The sequence below is a fragment of the Chamaea fasciata genome, unplaced genomic scaffold, assembly GCF_029207755.1.
Source record: "Chamaea fasciata isolate MVZ Bird 193981 ecotype frontalis unplaced genomic scaffold, bChaFas1.0.hap1 SCAF_11, whole genome shotgun sequence".
In the NCBI taxonomy this organism is placed as follows: domain Eukaryota; kingdom Metazoa; phylum Chordata; class Aves; order Passeriformes; family Sylviidae; genus Chamaea; species Chamaea fasciata.
Genome location: NW_027094096.1, coordinates 7,889,890 through 7,914,979, shown reverse-complemented (window position 1 = coordinate 7,914,979; position 25,090 = coordinate 7,889,890). Strand labels below are relative to the sequence as shown.

Below are 25,090 nucleotides of genomic sequence, written 5' to 3'. Positions count from 1 at the left end.
AGGTAAAGCAAAGCAGAACAAGGAATGCATTCATCCCTTCCCCTGGGTGAAGTGCTCAGCCATCCCAGGACAGTAGGGCTCCAGCAGTCTAAGGGTGACTTGGGACAACACCACCATCACTCAAATGTTCCCTCCATCCCTCTTCCCCAGCTTTTCTGGGATCAGCTGTCCCGGCTGTGTCTCCCCCCAGTCCTTTCGCACCCCCACCCCACTCACTGCTGTGGTGAGGAGCAGAAAAGCCCTGACTGTCACTGCTCAGCAGTGACAAAAACACCCCTGCATTCTCAACCCTGCTCCCAGCACAAATCCAAACTATAGCCCTGAACAAGCTACTCTGAAGAAAATTAACTCTATCCCAGCCAAAACCAGCACAACTTGTGGGAGCAGCTGTTACTACAATACCACCTTTCCCCCCAGCTGGCAGGCAGATGGGCTAATCCACAAAGAGCTACTATTTGTTCATGGATCAATTTTCAGAGTCTAAAGTGAACAACTGACAACCTTTCCAAAGATGCTGAACATGTCCATGCCTGGGCAATGTTTCACAAAACAAGAAAAGTCTTTCAGGGCTTTTAAATATCCCTCTTTCTCTCTCTCTCTCTCAGAATAGGAAGAAAGACAGACCACAGTCTTTTTTTTTTTTTTTTTTTAACTAGGAGGTTGTTTTGCATACCCGAATATGCAACTGCTCTGCCTTTTAAAATTTCATTCTATTTTTCAAGAGAGAAAATATTACAAAAGTAAAAAGGAAGGACTTTTCTCTCCTAGACAGCAGCAACTGAAGTAGTTTAAGTATTTTACAAATTTGGCAAGGATTGTGCCTGATCAGAAGACTGATATGCTTTCTTGTATTGAACTATGATCTCTTTGATTTTTTGGTTTTCCTGCTGACATTCCTGCTCTTTATTTAAATCTTTGGGCTTTATTGCCTGTTGAGACACTATATCCTTGCTGTTTAAACAAGATGTAAAACATTTTATCCTCTTTTTTTTTCTTTTTCAGTTTTTAGAGAAGCACAAGATGGGCTAGAAGTACCCTTATTCTTCTAGAGTTTAGTTAGCAGTGGGATGTATGGCAGAGTATATCTGACGCCGTGTAAACCACCATAAGAAAAAGCTCTATTGGAGGGCAGCTTGTTGCTTTATGAATCCTATTTTTAAATCAGTCATAAAAAATTGGAAGATAAGTGAATTATGGCTGAGTGTGTCAAATGATACGATTGTTTTCTTTGTCTGCTCAGACCTCGAGTTTCTCTTGCAGAAGTCAGCCAGTGAACTGTGTCTCCCCTGACAACAATAAGCCAGAGCAGTATCTGGCTGCAGGCTGTGTTGCTTTCCTTCACAGAGCTGGTACCTCTCCGTGCATTGTCCCAGGTAGGGCTGGCAAGACTTCAGAGACAATATTAACAGTGGGCTGCTGCCCTGTAGGGCCACACTTTTCACTTTCCAGCCCAGGACGTCACAGGAATTGTACCAGGTTCGAAGGGAGGAGTGGAAGCGCTCTCCTGGCCCTTATGGATTGTGTGCTTTTCACCTTTGTTCACCATCTGGCCATGCTGGAGCTGACGTCTGCCATCTGAGGGCTCAGATGCTCTGATTAGATGCTTATGGCACCCTCAAAAAACCCCCTCACTAACCCAGAGACAAACGGGTGTCTTTGTAAGGCACACACTTCCCTATCCCCGTGGCGCTTTTGTGCGCACACCCTTCCCAACAGCCTTTTGTGTGCTCAGACCCCAGATGGTTGCCTGCAGTCACAGCCTTTAGCAGAAGAATCATATTCTAATTGTCTAATGGATAATAAACACTACTGACTCTGCTTCTGATATGAATTGGATGTCTTCAAGTTGAAGAAACAAGATCTCCTGGGGAAAAGTGCTGAAGATATGTATCATTGTAAATCTCGAGCTGGGGAGGGAGGGGAGCTAAATAAATTAAAACTCCTTATTTTTCTGAGGAAACAAACACTGCAGAAGTTGAAGATTAAACCCCAGAAAACATCATAGAATTAGTGGAGTGTCTCTTATACCCTGCTTTCTAGATCATTGCAGCTAAGCAACTAATACAGCCTTTTTTCTATGTTCTGAATTCACATGGGCCATATTTGATACCTGGAATGTTCAGCAGTTTATTTTTACTAAAACAAAATGCTTTTGAGAAGACTTTACAGTTGCTAGAGTATTGCCAGAAATTTCCAGTGGCAGTAACTAAAAACCTTTGAGGTTCTCTTCCCTCTCTTCTGCCCTTCAAATAAGGGAACAGAAAAATGTGACACATCCTGAGAATTTCAGATGGAGTTTCCTGGAGTTTCAGACGTTGGTAGTCAGTCTGAGCAAAATAAGAGTCCACACTGACATTAGTCAGGCTTAAGTGTTAACTTTGAGTAAGTATTCCAGGGTTGGAAAACAAAGTTGTAGGGTTTTTTGTTTGGTTTGGTTTTTTGTTTGGTTGTTTTTTAATGGGATAAAAAATGTGTTAATGTAATTTTTTTTAGCTCTCCAAGGGATGTTGCTAGGACATGTTTTTCTAATATCTAAACAGAGATTTTTAATCTTTTTAGAAGTTGTAATTATCACCAGGCTTTTTAACATACAAAGTAAGATTATGAAATAGTAAAAGACTTAGGTGTACTAATGGTTCCAGAATATTACATATACATATATATTAAAAAACCCTCTAAATCAAAGGTGAATGTCTGAAACATACTGAGTAACAGCAGAAGTGTATTTTTATAGGAAGGATTTGAATAAATCCATCTTTGATACAGCTTCCACAACTTTTGGGAAAAGCAGGATTTTTCTTCCAGAAGCAAGGCAGAATGCGGGATAAACCGTGGCATTTCAAAAAAAAAAAAAAAAAGGATCTTTTTTGGACCTACCTTTTCATTTGTCTGATAGTTGTATGTTGAAATCTCATGGAAGTCACCCACTAAGCAGGTTAGGAAAGCAGTTTTGAAACAAAAGCAGTCTGTTTTAGTTAAAAAATTTCTGGGGAATATGTACAAGAAATAGATTAGTATTACTTACATTTCCAGAAATACATTGCGGGGAAATCTGGGTGACAGACCTACCCACATGAGCTCATGACAGGATTTGAAAGAACAGCTAATGTGTTATGGTTCTGCACACCCAAATTGCCTGTGATCCAAAGTATGCACCTTGTGGCTTTCCACAACTAATAATTTTGGGATGTTGTATTCACATTAAAAGAAAAAAGGAGGGAAAGACCATTGCAGCCATTTCTTGCTGACTGTACAGTCAAAACTTTCCTGTGGGAGGCCATAGAGACCTATTCTCTCACTGGCTAAATTGACAAGAACCAACATTATCAAAAGTATCAATAACATTCAAGTTTCCTTCACATGTGTAGTAGCTGAGGTAACAGAATGAATGCACAGGGACCAAATGTGTCCAGGGAGGTTGGATCAGTCATGATTTAGTCTAAATCAAGGTGAGATGCTATTGATGCATCAAAGAGACTTAAGTGAGCTAATGAGGATCCACTTGCACCCCAAACTCGCCAATGTCACTGTCCTGTCCTTTAGCAAAACAATCACATTATGTACAGTGTCAGCAGTCTTTTATACTGCCTTGGGTTTAGGTGTTGTATCAACCATTGTCCCAGACTCTATATTCATCTCTTCTAACTGAAAAATCTGTGTTTAATTTTTCTCTTGACATCCACGTTCCTACAGCTGCATGTGATTGCTGCAATGTACTGAAGGCAGCATGATGTAGTAATACCACTTGAAGTTAAAGCTAGTGCAAGGTATGATTACAGTTATTATTAGATTTCAAAGCAGAGTCCACAGTGTTTGGGATGTGAATTAGCCACCAGTCCGGTTCTGATGGGCTTTGTGGCACTGTAATGACTTAAAGGGTCTGATGTAGTTTCAAAGCAAGTTCTAAGTAAATGCCAGTATGACCTGAACTGCAGCAGCCAGTTGGAGGAGCCAGCAGGAGGCACAGGCTCTCTGGGCTTCCCGAACAGGAACTGCCACTTCAGAGACCATTCTCAAGACGGAGGTTTCTGTGTTTGGAATTTGCTCCTTAGGTTATGCAGAACCCAAAATAAGTAACTAGAATGGGTTTTGGATTGTTTTCAGTACTGTAGTCAACTGACTCTGTTGGATCCTCTGAGATGTCCCTCCCGTTTACTGCGGGCCCAGGCCAAGGAGTTGTTACAGTGTTTAAGGGAAAACCCTTCCGTAAAAATCTTGTACACTTCTGTGTCGCTGGAAACTTATGGTTGTCTTTGTCCAATGAAATTTTGCCTGAGAGAAAAACTTGAATACCAGCTTCATACAGAAATCAGCTCCTTCAGACAGTGCTTGAGATCATGAGCTCTGATGGAGATAACACACAAGGAAAATGAAGGGGAAGTTGAGGTGCTTTCTTCTTACCTGGGAGTATTATGTAAGTATAGTCTGATTGTTTCTGGCATTATCTGATGTGTTTGGGAAAGGGACTTGACTGTGTTATAGGACTTGAAGTACGTAGTGAGCTTTGGAAATACATCTGAGAGCGTAGGTAGCTCTGCTTTTGAATAGATGGACTTCTGACATTTTTAAATACTCTACTTTTGAATTGCTAAGTATTTCTGAATGCCATCCTTATTTGCCAAATGTGGTGTGCAGGATCTTTATCCTCAGTTAAGAATCTTTAAACTAAGGAAACATTTATGCAAGTGCTGATTTCCTAATCTCTGTGGGGTTTTGTCATTTGCTTGTAGGGAGATGAACTCTAAGAAGGTAAATTCTAACTTCTGCCCAATGACCTAGGGAAGCAGACCTTGGTTTCAGCAGCAATTTGTCAGTTCATTAAGAGATGCAGTATCCAGGCTTCTTGGGTAATGGTTTTGCTAGGCTCCAAGGAGTAGTGGTAAAGTCTGGTTTCATGGCTACCAGGATATGGCCAGGTCAGGATGGAAACACCCATGTAGAGAAGCTCTGTGCAGACAGGGTTTTGAATGGCTGGAGCAAGGCAGAGGCTTCTGTGCTTCCCTGGGTACTTTCATACAAATGTCCAGCGTTCATGGAAGCAGAGCTTTAGGACTGGAATACTCTTAAACATCTTGTGTGGGAATTTTGTGGACTTTAGACTACTACAGTAAGGTCACATCTTCACACGTGGATATCTAAAATGCATGGAAATACAGATTTTCATAATAGTTTTCAACTTTGGCGCCTCTGTAGGAATGATGACTGTAGTATTGCTGTACTTAAGAGGGCCGTTAAAAACAATTTACAATACTTAAGCACCATAAATAGAAATTATGGTGCAATGAAACAGAGTTATTTACAATCCATAAATCTCAGATGTGTATTTGTTTTGTCTTATGGATTTCTAGGTGGGCTTTGTCCACACTGCCCATCAACTTCTAACCTTATCTCTGTGACCACACTCAACTCTCCCCTTTACCTGGAGCTCACCCAAAACTCCAATCTGGAAGCAAGAAGAATCCCAGGGATGTAGAAACACAAGATACAGCAGTGCCTAAATGGCCTTTGGTTGCAAGTTCCTTCTGCCTGTGCTGGGAGACAGCTCTGTCTGGACAGCCAGGCAGCTACAGGGCAGCCTGGAATGTCAGCAGAGCAGCTCAGCCTGCTACTAAAAACCAGAGCAGATGCAGCCACTCCAAGTATAGGAGTGCCCAGAAACCAGGTGGGTAAATATTAGTGATCTGATGAGTTATTTAGATGGATCACAGGATCAGGACTCAGTACTTTTTTGAGTGTGTGTAGGAAATGTTTCCTAATTGCTTCTGAGTGGAGTTGAGGGTGTAGGAAGGTTCACCATGCAATAATGTGGAACTGAGCTTGAAGGTGAGTGTGCAGGGGAAGAACAAATTTGGGCAGTTATATTTTTTTGGCCTGTTTGCTGTCAGATGCCAGGATACAACTTCAAATGATGAATCTCCTGTGAGACAAGCACAGACAGCAGATTACCATCTTCTTGATCTAAAGAAGATCTAAACTTTGTTTTTCCTCACTTTTTCTTAACTTCACTTACTGTTTCCTGGGCAATAGCGAACAACTTTTACTCTCAACTCTCTGCCCAGCAATTCCAAGAAACTGGAGAGGCAGAAGATTTCTCACCTAGCCCTCACCACCTAACCATGGTGTTTCTGTGTCAAGCATAAAGTGTATTTTCTCAAGAATTCTTCTCTGACTGTGATTTTTATTTTGTGAGGTAATTTCAAAGTAGTGGAAGACTTTGGGGAATGTGAGTAATGCACAGAGCTCATGACACAGCCTAGGTTCTGCTGTTTGTGATGCTCAGCTCCAGGAACTGTACCAAATGGTTCATTTTGATGACTTTGTGTCACAGAGTTTATCTTGAAAGGTTTGTAATGTTACACAAACATGTGCCTCTTCCTCCTCTCCCCAGGTATTTTACAGCATCAGCTCAAAAGAATGGGCTGTATCTGTACCATGCTCAAGTGTGTTTTAAAATCACGTTAATATTTTAACAGGTGATTGTTTCCTATTCTTTTGTATTGTCATCTATATACAAATAGCATGTTGTAGCCCTCATTAATCAAAATGACACTTTCTACACCCTCAAGTGTTTTCACATTTGCACATGAAGCGTGTTCCCAAAACTCTGTGCTGCCTGATTGATCTCTGCATTGTGCACTTTTCAGACCAATGTGTCTAAAGCTGGCTGAAAAGATACAAAGCTTGACTTCTAATGTGATTTCTTTAATCTCCTTTTGTAGAATTAGTATTACAAACCATGTAGAAAGTCTTTCCAAATTCACTTTTTGCATCAAGCTTGGCACAGGCACGAAGGACCACATCCCATCTTACACTGGAAAACAAACTGCTGGCTGCCAAAATAAGTGTTAGGAGACACTGCCGTTTTGGGAAAGAGTGTAAGAGAAATAAAACTGAGGAAAAAAAGAGTTTTTAAAGCTGTTAAAAACTGAGGAAAGCAGAACATACTCCAAGGCACAGACTTGCCCAGCTGCCCAACTGTTAAGACATGGCTCATTCCAGGCCTCCTCTTCCCAATGAGTGCCACAAAACAGACATTAGCTGGTGGTCACAGCCAAGGGGAGGATTTACATTCAGTAACTTGTCTGCTGCTAAGAGCACAGATGACTACTCATGTCAAGACTTCCATGTATGTATATATAAACCAGACAAAGACTGCCTGAGGGAATGGGAAGTGGCAGAAAGCCTTTGCTAGGCATAAAGAACTGTGGAGCGATAGAAAACTCCCATTCATCGTGTGCTTTCTATCTACTGTACATCTCAAAGGCTGTGGGGATGGGTGTGTATGCAGGGCCTGGAGAGGAACTGGAGTTTAATACTGTCTTTAAAATATTTCATTTGGGTTCAGGGGTGTCTGACCCCTTGAGGCATCACTAGGTCCCCACAGAAGGGGTGCTGCCATTATCAGACACCTTTTCTGCCCACATGGCATGTGTGAAACACAGACAGTTTTACAGCAGCTCCTATGGAGGATTTATTGACTGAAGACTCTCAAAGAATTTGCAGAATTTCCTTTCCTTTTTTTTTTTTTTATGGTCTGAGCATGGATATTTCTCTTGTCTGGCTCAGTTCTTTGCTGAAAGAAAAAAGAAAAAAGCCTGTCTGAACATTTTAGTAAGAAATAAAAGTACAGTAGAAATAAGTATCTGCATGAAAGGGGGGGGGGGAATTCTTGCTCTCTCCATCCTTAGAAGTATAAAGCAAAGGTAGAACAGCAGAATTTGAGGGAATATACTTACTAGCCAGTAAGGTTTTCTTCATCTTTCTCAATTTTTATTTTCTTGTACTAGAAGAGAGAGTTATTTTATGTCACCTTTCTCGTCTAGAGTCTCTAAGAGAAGATAATCTAGTTTTGGGGTGAGAAGTGCACAGCCTGATCAAAAGCAGCATATAACATTTCTTGTCTTGAGTGTGGGCTCAAGCACTACACGCATGGGCGAGAATACAAGTGTGTCATCCTATGCTGGTGTTCCTAGGGGGCAGAGGGGAGGGAGGGCGATTTAGGGCCGAGCTTATTAGGGTTAGAATCCACTGCTTTTCAGGTTGTTATTTACTGATATTGAGTAGTGATCGAAGCACTTACCTTATGATAGTTTTGTAACTTGCACTGGTTTGACAGGACTTGCCTTGCCTGTAGCCTTCTAGAAGACGTGAAACTCACCTAAGAGTGTGGGGTTGGTTTTGGCAGCCAGAAGTATAATTAGAGTTTCACCGGCATGTATCTGGCTCACAGAGCCCGGATAATGCAAACCTCCCGTCTCCTCCCGGCCGCCCCGAGGACTCGTGTGCCGAGTTTCCACGGCAGTGTCCGATGCGCGGCACTAATCCCGCGGCGATCCCCGCCCGGCGCCGGCTCGGCTCTGCCTCGGACACCATGAGCCGCCCGCAGGGACTCGCTGGAAGGACTTTGGGCACCTCCTTGTTGCTTCCCCCTGCGAGCGGCACGCCGGAAGATGCTGCCGTGCTTTGCCGGAGGTGCGAAGCCGCTCGCTGTGGCCCGTAGGGCGGCGGCCAGACGCGCTGCTGGCAAACTTTGCCGCTGCCCGGGGGCGACTTCCACGCGTGAGCGGCGGGGGCCGGCGGAGCGGCTCTGCGGGTGCCGGAGCCCCGCCGCGTTCGCAGGGGCCGGGCCGGGCCGGGCCGGGGGGAAGGGGCGTTGCCATCTGCTGTTAATTCCGCGGTCATTGGATTAGTAACCAGCGGTGATGAGATCAGCGGGATCGACTTTCGCGAGGGGGCACGGCGCTCCCCGCGCTCCCCAGCTGTGCCGGCTCTCGCATGAGGCGGCGGCGGGCGGCCCAGGGGGAGGCAGCGCGCACAAAGCCCGGTAGCCGCCGCAGGCCGCCGCCCCCGGGCAGGGCTCCCGGGCAGGGCTCCCGGGCGGCCCGGCCGCCCCGAGCCCGGCAGCCGCCCGCGGCCCCCGGGCGCGGCGCCCGCCTCGCTCCGAGCCGCGGCTCTCCCCGGCCGCCCCCGGCTCCTCTGGCCTCCCCGGGGCAGCCGCAGGCAGCCGGCGGCGGGGAGCAGCCTCTGCTGGGCGGGCGCGCTCCGGGCGGGGAGCACGGGCTCCGAGCGTGGCGAGCTCGGCCACGGCGGCTCCCGAGTTTGTTTACTTGTGCTCCGCGTCTCGTCCCCGGTATCTCCTCTCTGCCGGCATAGCGGATCGGTGGCGGTGCCGTGCTGGGGGTTTATGGTAAGTTTGCGATGGGCGAATCCCTCAGTTCGTGGGAATTCGGTGTTTTGTTGCGCACTGTGTAAAGACCCGTTTGTGTGTGGGGGGGGGGGCGGGGGGTTTCTTGTTTGATTGCTGTTTGGAGAAATACACTTGCGAGCCGTTTTCTGCTTTATAATGAAGTGGTTTACAATAGAAATTAAGTTTCCTGAGCTACGTAAGAGAATTATTTCTAGATGTTGGATGACTAGAGATCTACGTTTCTCATAAACTGAATGTATCTGACTTTGCGCTGCCGGACGCAAACCCTCTTGCCTAATGATTGCCACAAGCTAATGTTTTTCAGTGGTTACTTGGTGCTTTTTCGGGTTGTAAAAGCCAGACCCCAGTTCAGGTATTTAGATGAATCTGAAGTACTTAACTATCTTCTCCGTAAGCGGGAAGCTGAACCTTCGTCAAGACAAACCTGAATTTGTATGCGAGACTTGAGTTTCAACAAAGAAAGGTATTGACTGAATTTGCCCTCACATTGCTTGTAAGAGCTGGGAGCCAGGCAGTGGCTTTGCTGTCGCCGTAAGGACGCTGTTCCTGCCGAGGGACCGAGGGCAGGGGAGCTGAACGCTGCCCTGGCAGCCCCGCTCGTTCCTGGAGGGGCTCCGGCATCGATGTGGCAGCGTCCGTGCTGGCAGCGAGTCATTTTTATTTCTTTGTGCCTAGGACTTGGAGTGTAGACTGCTACAGGGTGGAAAGTGTCCTATATAGAGAGAGATGGCCAGCTACCACTTCAGCTGCTGGTTTGATGCTGGCTACAGCCCTTCGGTGCTTAAGTCATACCTGATATTTTCACAGTGCACTGTTTGCCTTCCGGTGACAGAAGCAATCCCTGATAAGATATCTCCACGCTGCGAAAGAGCTTATCAGGGGAAAAAAAACCAGTGTCAGAGAGTTGATGCTTGTGGCTGAAACTGGCCTGACTTGTGCAGTGTATCTCGAAGGATGCTGCATTTTTAATGTTGTTTCTGTAACTAAAGCAGCCCGTCAGGGACATGAATATCAAATTGCTGTTAGATTATTTGGTGCTGCTGACAGAGAAATGCCAGATACTGTACGTTCTCCTTACAGCAAGCGGAAGTTTTATAACTGGCCTTAGTCATGTAAGTCTGGTTTCCTTGGTAGCTAATGTGCTCTCGGTGTCTTGCTGCTGACTCCGGATGTCCTTGGATGACCGTCCTGTGCTTCTGCCAGGGCTGAAGGGAGACTCGGTGCTTCCCTGCATCACCAGGATGAGAAAACTTCCCAGCTCCGTGCCTTCCTGAGGCCCTCATGTGGGTGTTGCTCTGGAAGTACACTCTGGTGCTGTTGGGCTCCGGGAGCCCTGTGTTCACTCGCATCCCGTCGGCCTGTTTGTCTTTGCAAATGTCACTGCAGCCAGCTCTGAAGCACCGGGCTTCCTGCTCAACAGGCTCTGGAGCTCGGGACTCAGAAAGCAGTGCCACCTTTTTGCAAGGAGCTTTTCAGAGTTGTGAGACTTCTGGGGTTTTGAGTTTTTTGGGGGGGAGGTTTGTTTGGGGGTTTGTTTGTTTGTTTTTGGACGGGTTGTTCATGGTGGGGTATGTTTGGTTTGGTTTGGGTTTGGGGGATTTTCTTGAGAGAAGCATAACCCCCAATGAGAAGTACTAATTGGAGATTTTGTTTCTTGAAAGAACCACAACTTCTGATTTTTGGTTTGACCAAATTACAGTCATATTTATGACTCGTGTTTGTGCAGCATAGGAATTTCTGAGTGATGGGATGTCTCTCCTGTGACTCCACAAGCAACAAGTCATTAACTTGTCAGGCTTCATTGTTGCTGTGCAAACTTTTGTAATGGATTTTCCATGTACCAAGAAAATTCAAGGCAGCTATTTTTGCCCCATTTTCCTTCACAATCACTGTTTTCCCCTCTTCTGTGTATAGGATGTTGACCTCTTTTTATGGAGAAGGAAAGTAATTTTCACAATGGCACCCAATGCCATGTCACAGGACTCCATGTGATGGTTACTTTGTGTTGTCTTCTTTTAATTGAGACAGCTGGAGAGTTTTTCTATGAGGAGCTAATTGCTTACACATTTGAGACATAGTGACAGCAATTGAGGAAGAAGAAGGCATTACATGATTTTCTGAGATATTATTGTTAAAAATCCTTGGCTAAAGTGATTAGCAAGATCACGCTACATACTCAACTGTCCCATCTCGGTAATTCTCCATGGCCAAGAAGAAAGGAAGGTAGAAAGAGGGATGCCTTATTCAAATTCTGTAAGCCATGCTGTGTTTTAGCTGTCTGCTCTCTTCAGTCTGCTTGGCAGCTCACTTCTGCTGCTCTGACATGCTCTTGCTCAATTCTTTTTGTGCTGGGATAACTTCATTTCAGTGTAAACTTTAGGCTCTCGCAGTGGTAAATCCCAGGTTGAATAACAGTAATGCAGAGTGGCCTTGATACGTCTATTTCCTGCATCAGTTAGTGAGGGTAAATGCACTGTTCTTAATAGAATATCCATGTAAAGGAAATCTAGATGCATTTTCTTCTCAGCAGGTGTCCCAGGACAGAGGATGGATGTAAATCTTGCTGGACTTCATAAATGGTCTCTGAAGACTGAGGCGAGACTGATGGTAGGGAGCAGTGGAGGCTGGTACTGCTGGGTGCCTGCCTTCCTGGCACCATCCAAGAAGCAAAGCTCAGCTTGGGGCTCCAGGGATGAAGGGCTCCATACTGGCAGAGCTCTGGGTGGATGCAGTCCATCTGAGCTATGTCAGTGCAGTATGCACCTTGAGGCTGGTGGAGATGCAGGCCATGCATGTTGTCCTGGGAATTTTAAGTATTTATGAAACCAGAATAGATTCATTTTCTGTGATGAAGGCATTAGTTAAACCTGCTGGCTGAACAGTTAACCAGTTTTTGAAATCAAAACTCTATGAAGTTTTTACATATGGATAAATATTTGCTTTTAATTCTGGAAGTTGATGTTGTTGGACTGATGGAAAATAAACAAGTGCTGTGGATTGAAAGTTGCCGGACAAGATAGCTACCTTGCCCAGTGTATTTTTAATGGGGTTGTGTACATGTTGGTCAATCTGTGTCACTCTCTGCAGCACACACAGCCTTCTGGGGTGGCTTTAGGCTGTCTTTGCAACGTGCTCTGTTAGCAGACGTAGGCTGTGCTGTAGGGTAAGATGTTAATGCATCACGTGCTTCCTGGAAGAGCAGTTCATGTCTTCTGACTTCTTTAACTTCGGTCAACTCAGGCTCAGGTTGTTTGTGGGGATTGGTTGTTTGCTTTTTGCCTTGAAAAGGTGTGTGTGCATCACTACCACTGGTGCTAGACTGTGAACTGCTGATACACTGGAGTGCTGCTCCAGAAGGGCTGAACGTAGCTTCACTGATACCTAACTTTCCCAAACAACAACAGATTATTGTTATTTTGTTAGTGTCCAAGCTGCTGTTGCTTGAAGCCAGCAGTTTAGTGACTTGTGCTCCCTCAAGAGTTAAAGTATCTGACATGGTGGATGCTCTCTGAATCCTGCTTTCAGGTGATGTTCGCAATGATGTCAGGAAATGCCTTTTCCTCAGCTACTTGTACGGCCCACAGCCCTTTAGATTGGAAGGTGATAAAAGTTAGTTTTGGTTTGGTTTTTTGTGTTTGGAAAGCTGGCAGTATACTCAGTAGCATTCACAGCCTATCAAGGAAAAATCCTTGCCCTGAAGAAATTTAAGTGTGGTCCAGTGGCCTTGATGGCAGCATGGGAAAATGCATAAAGGAGAGCTAGAAAATGCAGGTTATGTTTTTTGGAAGCAGTCGGGTTTAAGAGATCAGTGCTCACAGGGTGCCATGACTTTGGGCTAAGAACTGCCATTTGACTGGCAAGTTGATTAAAACTTGATGGCTCTGTTTTGGCTGCCTCTGCTCTGTTAAAGACTGGCCCATGAGAGTGCTGGGCAGAGCTCATCGCTTTCCTTCTTTTGGCTCCTTTTCCACCAGAAATGGAGTCGTGTCAGGTACTAGCCTGTTGAAATGCACATATGTGTATGTTTGTATTTTTTGGGGATGTCTTTTTTAAGTGAATGTCACTTTTGCCTCAGAGGCCAACGTGGTACGTCATTTAATTTCTGTAGCAGTTGAATTGCAGAAATTTCACATATTTTGCTGTGGTTTGGCCATAGCAAAGAAGTATGTGAGGAGAATTTATATCTATCTCCGTCCTTAGTAAGGGGTGAGGTGCCCGGACTTAAACATGGGTGCTCTGTGACTTAAATCTGTTCATGCTGAAGTCGTTTGAACTTAGACCAATGCTGAGCAGTATTCTGTATAATTTTTTTGCTTCCCTGTGCTTATTTTGTGTGTCTTTGGATTGAACGTTGTAGGGTAATCCTGCTCATGACAAGTGTCATATGACAAGTTTTATTGTGTTGCATTGCAGAGTGTGGTGACTTAGCAACTTTATCTTTGATTTGTCAGAGGCTGAAGGGACAAGTAAGCTTTGGTGTGCAGCATGAAGTGCAGCAATGTAGGAAATCCATCTTGGAGCTGACTGCAAGCTAATTCTTTCAGAGCTGTACAGCAGACTCTTTAGATGAGTTTGCTTTCTTGATTTAAACATTGATTTCCAAAAGCTTGTTCTTGTACTGCCTTTCTCATCCTAACCTATTGTTGAAGTCTGCTGTGCACTTGTCTGCTGTTGTGCCTTTCTGCAGTAACAACTCCTAAGGAAAATTTTGCCAAGGGATTTTGAGAAAGAGAAAAGATTGGCTGTATTTACAGTGTCTCCTCAGAAGAATGAGGATTTGCTTCCTGCAGAAATGGTCCATACCCTGGGAACTAACCACAGTCCAGACTGCAGGAGCTCATCTCCTAGAGCCTCCCCTTGTTGGGATGGGCAGCTGCTGAGGGAATTCCCTAAGGAGGGATTGGATAGCCTGGGACTCCTTTGTGCTGAGGCAGCAGAGACACTGCTGACAGCTGACTTTGCTCTTCTATTTCTTCAGTAGTTTTTCTGCTTGGCACCTGAATATGGTCCAGCTCTTTTTGACAGGGGGAAGCAAAGCCAGTACCTAGAGACCATTCAAGCTCCATCTGTACCTCACAGCAGCAGCCTCATGTAGCCCTTGTTAAAAAGGGTGTTTGAGTGTTCAAAAATCAACATATTTAGAATTGCTTTTTTAAAGAGCATTAATCATGCAAGAGTGCTTGTATAGCTTTAGGCATGGAAAAAGGTGTGATTTTTCAAATCTGAGGAAAGGTTTAGGTACTTAATTATCATTTAATTTTAACTTCTCCTCCATCTCCAAATGAATGCAGAAACAAATTACCTCCAGCAGAAAGATACTTTTTTTTCATTAGATATTGGAGGTCATAATTTTTAAAAAGAGCCATGCTGCACAAAGTATTTACATCAGTGCTACATTTCATACTGAGAGTCTGCTGTCCACAGGAATCCCTAAGTGGTAGTTGTAAGCATAGTCATGAGCTGTGTGTTGGTTCTTTATTTTTCTGTAAGAATATTCTAGGCAATAGCTTTGTTCTGGAAGGACGAAAATGACTTAGAAGAAAGTTGGCTGTTGTCATCAAACACTGAACTAATTCTCAGAAATGTTGAGCTTATTTCCTAATTAAACTATTTCATGATAGAAGTGACACAAAATTAAGCAATAAATTCACAATGTTGTCAACAAGGATTGTACTACTTCACGTGCGAGAAAATACCATGACAGTCAAATCTATATGTACAGCCAAAGAAATAGTTGGTTTAAGTGGTAAAGGAAATTTCGAGCTTTAACTGCTTTTTGAGTTAAATTATAGTGAAATTGTGAACAGTTTCTTGTTTTGAGAATGACTTTAGGGTAGCTTGGACGCACTGTTATCTGTGGGCCGGTACTGGTACTTTTGAAACTTTGTTTTCCCAGTGTTTTAGACCCCATTTCCATGATAAGCTCTGCTGTCATTTGCTTTTGACAACAGAATCGTTGCAGTGGTGGGCAGTGAATGGTTGCTTTGAAATAAAGTTTACATGTTAATTTGTTTGTATTTGTATTCCTTGCTCAGTGATGTAATTGCAAATCATTTTGTAGTGTGTCCTGTATTTTACTCCATTTATGTGAATTGTTGGCTCAAGTTATAAAATTCAGTGTAGCTTACCTGGGGGTTTAAGAGTTAAAATTGAAACCTGGTCCTTATGGTATTGTTTGTAGTATTTTCTGGCTGACACACTTCCTTGAGTTAAAAAAAAACCCCACCCATTGAAGTTTATATTTACTACTTCATTTGTTTGATTATCTTGAAAGTTAATCCTAATTTAACATGTAAAAAGGTGTACTTGTAAATACTTCTAATTTGTGTTACATCTGCATGGGGAATTGAGTATCTGTTCCTCATGGTTTATCACTAGTCTCCTTGGATTTAATTTGAGGATCTGAGAGTGTGATAGGAGCATATGCTGAACTCTTGAAGAGACTTAGGGTATTTTGAGGCTCCAGCTAGTCCACTTGGGCAGGGCCGTTACTTTGTTCTTTGCCTAGGAAAGGAACAGCAGTAGTACACCTCTTGGAGTGTGCTATACCTGAGAATAATAAATTAAATTCTGACCTTTGATATTTTTATCCCATGCTTGAGCAAAGTCCCTGTCTATGGAGCACATTTTGGGAGTCTGACCCTGCAAGGAGGTTCAGGTGCGTTGTCATCTTGTTTTCAAAAATTATGAAGCAACATAAAGAAATTGAAATACTGTGTTCCTTGTTGTTGAAAACGATTGTCAAGCATGTTAGAGATGACAGAAGTAATTTGAACTAAAGATGGTGGCACATCAAAGTCTATAAAAGACAGAAACGTTGTCATCCTAATCTCATTTTACTGTGTTGCTGCATATTAGTGTTACATCTGTTTTGTTCCAGCACCTAACTATCCCTGCACTTCAGCATCATCAGCCTCTGATGCTCTCAACATCTGGGTAACACTTGCTGTGTTAATCTCACTTCTAAGTGTACTGGTCATTCACTAAATATTTATGGAGTCCTTTGGTTTTGATGTTGCAAGATAAAAAGGGTGAGTTTTCTATCATCTTTTGTATTCAAAGGCAAATAATACATTGAAGCTGGTGATTATTTAAAATATTATCACATCAAGAAGTTCCTTTGTACTTTGTGAGTGCTGACGTAACTGCTTCCAGTAGTCTAGAAAACCTTGCACATAGTTCATTGCTGGCTTGTTTAGACTAAGATGCAGTGTTGTAAGTGCAGTGATCATCTACCAAAGATGTGAGAATGTGCTCAGGAAGGATTTGTTACAACATGTGCAATATCTTATCCTTTGAATTCAAATAAAACAAGTTGTATTAAACAAGCATGAGCATGAGACCTGGAATATGTCCTCGTTGTTTTTAAATTTTTTAGCATTCGTATTAGTGTTATTTGAAACTAAGTGTGTGGGTGGAGAGAAGGAAGAGAGGCTCACCTGTGAGATCTCTTGGTAGCAATGTACTGAAGTGTGGACAGGGAAAGAGAGGAACATTCAACAGCAGTTTTTGAAGGTGATGGAGAAAAAGGTGATTAAATTGTCAAAGGGACTAAGGCTAAGTATTTGTCAGAATTTAAAAAATGTAACAGGGAGTGGAAATAGACCTCGCAGGCACGGGGCATGAAGGGAACCATCAGAAATTGCTGCAAGGTCCTCCTCCTGTGATGCTCAAACTCCTGTGAGGAGTCAGCAGTGATGACAGAACTTCCCTCACCTCAGTAAGCTGCAGTGGGATGGGAGGAGGCACATGAGGCTGCTGCCTTCAGTTCATGTCTAGGGATACAGTGTGCTTTCAGTTGATAATAATTGGGATTTTTTTCAGTGAGTCACCTTCAGCATTGATAATTGGCTTGCATTCCCTGCTCTTAGACCCAGAAACAAGAATCAATAGTTCGTTTTCACTTGAATACACCTCTGTCTAGCAATGGTGAATAATAGTGCAGGGGAAGAAAAAATACGTATGTTTTAGTTCATGACAGTTTGACTGCTGGGAAAAGACACCAAAGGGAAAATTCAAAGTGAAATGTCTCAACACTCAGGGGACGTGAGAGTGACTGATGAGCTTGCTTTTACTGCTGTACTCCATCCACATCCTGCTAATAGAGGACATGGCAGCAGGAAGTCTTTGGGAATGCAGAAGCCAACCCCCCTCCCTTTGCTCTCTTTATTTTTAGATTTTGTTTTCCCTGTGGTAAAATCTTTGGAACCTGGCTGAGCAGTGCCCAGGGTTAGATAGAAATGTGACTCAGTAGTGCCGGCTGCCTGGTGTGCAGTCATTCAGGAGAGGAGCAGGAATACTTTCTCTCACCCTGTAGCTAGAGGCTGGGGATGTAATTCCAGTGTGTGTAGTTCTGACATGTTTTCTTCTGCACATGGATGAAGATAGTGAATTGATGCAGAACTGTTTTTGTTTTAACTGTGGGAAGAAGTGGAAAAACTATTGGCTAAACTTGGCATCTAAATTTAGACGTCTGAATTAGCAATGCAGGAAGCAGTAGCGTAGCAAACAGCTCAGTTCCTCCAGAGCACTGCTGGCTGGCAGGAGAGAAAATGTGGGCACTTAACAGATGCAGGCATCTCTTTACACCTCCTGGGAAAAATGTGGGTGGGATGCTTCCTCTGGATAATCCTTAAGCCGAGGCTAAACTGGCAGTTTAACTTTGGTCAGAATTCCCGGTGAAGGGGTTTTCACAAGGGATTTTTTACTTGTAATTTTTTTTTGGTCTGAGTATTTGCTTACAGTGGGGTTTGCTTCCACAGCTGTTCTGCATTTGGTTTCCGTAGTGGTAAGGAATGTGGTGTGCTGAAATCAAAGCTCAGCCTAATAGTCTATTGTAGAAATAGGATTGTAAGGAAAAATTCAAGCAGTTACTTTATTACAGCAAAGATGTGTGGGTTAATGGTCTTGGTAGAATTCAGTTCAGTCCCATGGTACAAGAAGAAATTTCTTTACATGTAATAATTAGCTCTTGAAATAAAGAGGATTATCATTCATTTTAGCCACCCTGCCTTAATAGCAGGCAAGAAAACCCATTGTTTTATAAGAATTCCAACTCTGTCCTCAGTGTTTGCTAAAATGACATTTTAATTGAATTTTTTATTTATGGGCCTGGTACTTAAAACTTGTAATTCTTGTGGGTTCTGTTTCCCCCTGTGTATTAACCAGTTGTATTTTTAAAGACTGTAACCTTCTGTCCTGCTTGTCTTGCCAAAAAAGAAATTCCACAAACAATTTCTTGTGAGGAGAATTATTACTTCTGTTGGTCATTTTTAACGTGCAACTTTTTAATATTCAGCCACATTTCTCTTGGTAACACAAAGCATTGTGTATATGTGCTTCATATCCAGGATGTGAATAGCTTGTAAATAAATTACAAAAGTAGGTTTGAATTCATTAGTACTTAGCAAAACTAATGGATGGTAATCAGTGTAATGGCTGATGATAGATTGTGCTGTGCCAGCAGGGGAACTGGCTCCCAGAAGAAGTAACACCAGCTCAGGAGTGACTGGAGACTGGCTGGTGAACGTGTTCTTCTCCAGATGCTTTTTTAATTCCTTCAATTAACTTGATTAAGCAGCTTAGCTTAAGTAAGCAGAATTTGTGACTTGGAAGTTCTCCCATGTAGTATTTTCCCACTGCCTTAGTAATTAATTCCATTAATATTGTGTCTGTGTGAAGCAGGCAGCCGTGGTTCCTCCACAGACATGAGATGGTGTGTGCTCAGTATGAGGGGCACACACAGGGGTGGTGTTTTCCCTCTCTGCAGTTGGTTCCTGGCAGAAGTCATAAATCACAGTGATTTCTGCACAGCGCAATTGAATGGAGCCTGACTATCTTATTTTTTTTATTGGTGTTGGAAGTTCCCTCCTGCTTAGATCACTCTGAATCCTCCATCAGGAGAGAGGGGCACACTCTGTTCTCTGTGCCCTGTGGTTCCCAAGGAAGGGAATTACGTTTCCTGATTGTACCACCAGTATCCCTCCCAGGTAACTTGGTGCATTCTCTTTTCCACCCAATGTCTTACCTTCACAGCAATGTGTCATTAGGGAATAGGGAAAGAGATGCTAAATTGGGACTCAGATGTAGCACAGAGTTCATGTCCATCTGTCTGCTTTCCTTGAAGACATCCCCTCCCTTTCCAGCAAGGATGGTGGTTATGTTACAGTATCCTATATTTTTCAGAGCACAGAAAAGTGGCCTCAGCTGGAACTAATTTCTTCTGTCTTACAGATCCTTGTGGTACTGGGGAACCCACCCATCAGTAACTACTGCAGGACAAACAGGATTGACTGCTGAGTATTGTGGCAGCTTGGAGCTCTGCGAGGCGAGGCTCTTGTGTTTACAGCTGCTGGCTCAACAAGTTGTTTTCCAAATTTTAAGTCATTCATTCTGGTCCTAACTGGCATTTTTTTGTATAAATATAAATTATTTTTGCAGTATCAGAAGTTGCAGTGTCTTATACAGATTATCATTAAATCTGTGCAGTGATTTCAGAAATTTAGATCTGTGTTTACAGGTGGATGTTTTTCCTTAGGAGAATTTTAGAGAGGAGATTGACACTACATATACTTTTTCTGCTCCCCCTGATTATGCTGTGTTAATTAGATGATAATGTATTCTGATAATTGCTCCTGAATCTGCTACCTAATGAAAGGTGAGGGTTGAGTGTGCTTCCATATGCTTCTCTTCCTACCAGTGCCAGGTGAGGAGGTAAATATCTTAAAAGGATGCTAAAAAAATTGGTAAAATTTTACGCCAAATGTGGCTTCCCAGTGTTAAGGAAACTGACAATGGGATGTACAGGAAAAGAAGGGGAAGGGATAAAAAGGAAAGGGAAACTAGAAGGACTGGGATTGTAACAAAAAGCCGCTTGCCATAGATGTGATGAAGATGATATGTGGGACAATTGAAAATACTTTTGTTTTCCATTCCTACCTTCGCTGTGGAGGAAGACCTCTGTTCATGAGAGAGATTCTTCAGGTCGTTCGAAGTGTTAATAGACTTCTGGGTTTTAAAACTCCATTAAAATTTCGTACTGTGTAAATTACTTTCTTCAAACTTGCCTCTATTTTTGATCTCTTGACTGTGAAATGTGACAGAGTTTGTGCTAAATATGAAAATGCACAACTGCTCTTGATCCAGTGATTCTTTTAGCAATTTCTGTGTCCACACAGCACTTTAGGGAACAGTTTATCTGTTCAAAGAGTGGTCGGAATTTAAACCCCCTCAGATTTTCAGTATCCGTAGATTTCTTTTCCCCTTAACCTGCTGGCCAAAAGGCTTGTTTTCCTCCTCTGAAACTATTTCTAGTGTTTGTGCAGTATCCCACATGGTTTTACATTCAACAGTGGTGTGGTTTGTATATGTTTTACAAGTCTTTTGTAGCAGTAAATGATAGCTTGTTTGAGAAATACAACTTTGCATTTAGGCTCTAGTGAACATCTTGGTTAGTTCAAATGGTTCTGGAAAGATCTTTGTATGAATCTACTTCTGTTTATGCTACTAGTGTTGCTCTCGAGGATGTAACAAACAAAAACAAGTATAGCTCTGATGAAATTGAAAAAAGAACAATTTTCCCAGTATTTGTTCAGGAATGCAGGCCATACTGAGTGTGTTACAGTTTTTATAACTCGGTGGGAAGATGACTTATTTTCGTGGATGTACTCCTTTACTTTTAGAGATATTTCTAAATGTTACTTTTATTCTTTATCATGCTGGAAATCAAGATGATCTGTATATCCCAATACAATCTAGGGTTTTGTTTTTCCAGAATTAAAAACTCTGAGCAGTTTGTTTTCAATATATTCCACCTGTTGCTGAAGCTTAACTGGTAATTACTGATGTGCTTTTTCTTTGTCTAAAGTACTGTTGGTCCAAATTTAGACTGAACACATTTTTCTCCAGGGCAGAACAGGTCCCTGCCTGAGTTATTGGAGAATCAGAGTCTGGCAGATTTAGATCATGTCTGGAAGATTGTCTGCAATCATATCAAATATGGGGGGTTGTGCTGAGATTAATTGGAATATGCTATTTCTTTATTTTTAATATAGCTCTTGCAAGGCTTCCAGAACACGATGTTACTTCTTTTATTTCAGCAGCAGTACACCTAAAGATTAAGTGCTAGTATGTTTTTATTCCTAACAAAACTTGCATCCTGGTACAATTTTCTTCAGTCTTTTTTTTTTCCCTCCCTTTTCATCCAATGCATTAAAGAAGGAAATATAGTTAGTAATTAATTGCTACAGATAAAATGCTGCTTAAAAGAAAATTCCCTGCAGAAGACTGCTTAGTAGGGGGAACTAGAGTGTAAAGTTATTTTAAGAAATACAGGCCTTGTGTTTGAGCTTACAGATCAGTTTGTGTTGAGGGTTGTCCTGTAGGCAGGCACAAAGCTGATTTATTTTTATCCATACCTCTATTAGGAAGTCTGGTGTGGGTTTTTTAAAGTACTTTCCTGTGGTCAAAAATACCTGGAATTGTTGGCACTTGCAGCAAGAATTTCTTTGAGGATGTAAATTGTTAGGTCAGTAATAGAGAGATGTAAATGCTTACTCCAAGTAGCAACTTCTTTCACCATGGCTTTTCCTAGTTGGAGGCCCTCTCTGATTTTAACACTGCCAAGTCTGGTGTAGTTTTTCTCCATAGAGCAGTATTGATTTGCAGAAGCAGCCTTTCTGTTAATCTGGCTCTTGGACAATGAAAGAGCCAGAAAGAAAATTGCCTTCCACACAGCTAGCAGGGCTTCACTGATGGCAACCTGTACCTGGCAAATCTAGTGACCTTCTGTGGTGAGATTATGGCATTGTTGGTGGATCAGGGAAAAGCAGCTGATAAAATCTACCTGGATTTATGCAAAGCATCTAACACTGTCCCACAGGACATCTTTGTTTTTGAACTGGAGAGACACAGATTTGATGAAGGAATCACTCGGTGGATAAGGAGTTGGCTAGAGCGGGATGCCCAGAGATTTTGTGGATGCCCTGTCGCTGGAAGTGTTCAAGGCCAAGTTGAACAACCCGGTCTAAGGACAGGTGTCCCTGACCATGGCAGGGAAATTGGAACTAAACCTTAAAATCACAGAACATCCTCAGCTGGAAGGGACCCAGCAGGATCATTAAGCCAAACTCCTGGCCCTGCACAGGGCACTCCAAGAGTCACCCCATGTGTCTGAGAGCATTGACCAAACACTTCTTGAACAGGCTTGGTGCTGCAACCTTCCATGGGGAGCCTGTTCTAGTGCCCACCACCCCCTTGGTGAAAAACCTTTTCCTGATATCCAACCTATACCTCCCCTTTGCTTTGTGCTCCTAACCCAAGTCCTGATGATCATGAAGTCCCTTCCAAACCAAACCATTCTGTGATTCACCAGTGAGAGACCCATTCTGGGTTCTTATTAAGGTGTCCTTTGTGTCTTCAGGAGTCAGATTTTTGACATTTTTGACATTCACTGTCTGTGAATCTTTAACTCCTTAAAGCCCTATACCTTTTCCCAGCCTTTCCTGCATTACCGAGTGCCCAATTTCCCAAATGAATAAAAAACACACAAAAAGATACTACTTGGTAAAATGGGAAAGTTTTTATAAGCATGAAGAAAATCAATTTTGTTGCTTAGAGCTTAGGCAATTTGTTTCTATGATATTACTTTCTCCATCATCTCCACTTGTCAGTGCAATTGTTCTCTGCTGACAGATGGGCTTTAGTAGTGGCTGGTGTTAGAAACAGATGAAATTCATTGCTGTTTCTTGCAAAATGTGGGGTTTTGCAAAACCATTTATTTGTTTAACAGGAAGTTGTTTTGTCATTTTGTCTTTTTGTCAGCACTCCAAAGAAACTCGATCCATTGCCTCACCTGGGAAATACAGAATCAGCTGTGCAATCCAGTTTTGTCATGATGCTTCCTTAACATATGTGAAGTGTGTTTACTTAATTTCTGTGGTTTCAAAGAAGGAACTGTGGGACTGATGAAGCATTGCTTCCTGGTTTTGTGTCTTGTGGCTGACTTGACATGAAGTCTTCAGGACACTTTGCCTGCAGTCACGCTTTTGATGTGAGCTCGTTCTCATCAGGGTTTCTTGGCAAGATGTGGCCTCAGCCCAGCCTGATGTTCCATGTGCTCACTTCCAGGATGTCTGTCCTGTCCTGTAGGAACTTATTCTTGAGCCTGCTGCTGCTCTGTCTGATTTGGCTGAGGGTGGCTATTGACTGAAGTAGCTGAGGGGGAAGGATTAGGAGGGATACAGATGGTGTGATTGTGTAAGTCTATTTTCCTATTAAACAAAATACGCTTTTGTTCAGCATCAAACTTGTTCTCATGCATTCATCTCCTGCATGTTTGTGCAAGAACAATGGCTGGGTTCCCTCCAGCCTTGCCCTCCCCCTCTCCCTGTGCAGCCCTGCTTGGGGGGGGGAATTGGCCTGACCCCTGTGTGCATTTGTGTCCACCTGTGGTTTGTCCAAGAAAGCCTTTTCGGGCATCTCTTCTACATCAGTCTGTTCAGTTCTTGTCTGCTGTGTTTGGCCAGAGGCACGGTGTCTTTGTGTCACTGGACTTTTGCAGCACTGCTGGAAGTATTAAAGTCATCCAGGTCACGTGAGGAATTGCCTCTGATGGGCTGCTTCAGCTGAGCACATCTCACAGGTATTATTTGTACGCTGCTGCTTCAATCCAAATGGGAATTAAACAAAGTAAGACTTGGATGCAAAAGAAAATGATAAAAGTATCCTCGTCATTCCAGAAGCATTGCAAATTTTAAGCTGAATGTCTTTTTATAAATGGTACTGAGGCAATGCCCTAGAATCATCCACTGCAAAATGTACAGACAGGCACTGGGAGAGTGGAGCCATCTCTTGTGGAGTCTGGCAAATCTACAGTAGCCTTGTGATGTTGTAGATACCCACAGAGCTGCCACTAGTGAGTGTTCCTTCTGATCCCCATCATTACCATGGTACTGCCCCTGGAAAACCAGTTACAGACCGAGGCTCCCTTATGATTTACAAAGGTTCTCCAAGCTTGGAAAGCACTGGCACAATCAAAGAATGAAGCCTGAGCTGAGGGGCCAAATTTTCGCTCCCATGTGATATTACCGTTTCTGCAGTTGCAGTAAAGTTCTGGTGAACGGTTCTGTCAAGCCAGAGGAGATCTCATCTGTCTGATTGTCACTTTCTACCATCTGCAGGCCTTCCGTCAGTCTGCTCAGGGATCATCTTTGGCACATTCTCTGGGATTTGCAACTGGCTAGACTGAGGAATGATGCTTTCCAGGAGTGTTTCTCTCATTTATGGCTTTTCAACTTATTTCATTTTAAAGGCCAACTGGCTCCACTACACATTACAGCAAAAGGAACTGCAGTAAAAGAAAGGCAGTGGGAATGTATTCAGCCAGATTTTGAGGCTGTCACTTCAAATGGATGTTCTGATTTTGGAACTGAAGCTATAGGGCTGTTGATCCTCTGCATAGCTGTAGAGGTAAAATGAATTGTCTAAAAAGAAAAGGGTTAGGCTGGTGAAAAGTAGTAATGACTGGTGAGAAATTGCAATGTCAAAATTTAATTATTCCTTGAGCTTTAAGTCTCACATGTGTGACGCTTACTGGTATTACTTACTTGGTGAAGCATGGTGAGTAGAAATGTAAAATGGCAAATGATCCTGTAAAATGCAAAGTGGAGCTGAAAACATAATTTTCAATTTAGTGTTAAGCCTTTTTCGTGTGTTAATTTGCTCTTTTAATTTAACCCTGACGCGTGAATGTTAAAAATGGTCACATCAGCTGTTTGGGAAAAATGGGAAGGTATTCACTGTGACAGAAGAGTGGCTGAAGGGTGAAAGATGAATGATTTTGAAGAGAGAGGAAGATGTAAGCAGAAGCTCATGCCTCTGCTG

The 25,090-nt window shown here is 43.0% G+C and overlaps 1 protein-coding gene and 1 long non-coding RNA gene across 2 annotated transcripts in view; one reads left to right on the top strand and one right to left on the bottom strand.

The window, feature by feature from the left end:
• Nucleotides 1–6,603: 6,603 nt before the first annotated feature.
• LOC136295368 (uncharacterized) lies at nucleotides 6,604–8,413 on the bottom strand. The gene is made up of 3 exons (XR_010722650.1): nucleotides 8,081–8,413; nucleotides 7,737–7,783; nucleotides 6,604–7,573 (listed from the first exon to the last, which is right to left on the bottom strand). It is a non-coding gene; the product is annotated as an uncharacterized lncRNA (long non-coding RNA).
• Nucleotides 8,414–9,005: 592 nt separating this feature from the next.
• Nucleotides 9,006–25,090, top strand: part of SPSB4 (splA/ryanodine receptor domain and SOCS box containing 4) — a 79,057-nt gene continuing 62,972 nt past the window's right edge. Inside the window, exon 1 of the mRNA XM_066193812.1 lies at nucleotides 9,006–9,187. The gene's annotated coding sequence lies outside the window, so the exon portion shown is untranslated. The remainder of the gene's footprint in view (nucleotides 9,188–25,090) is intronic.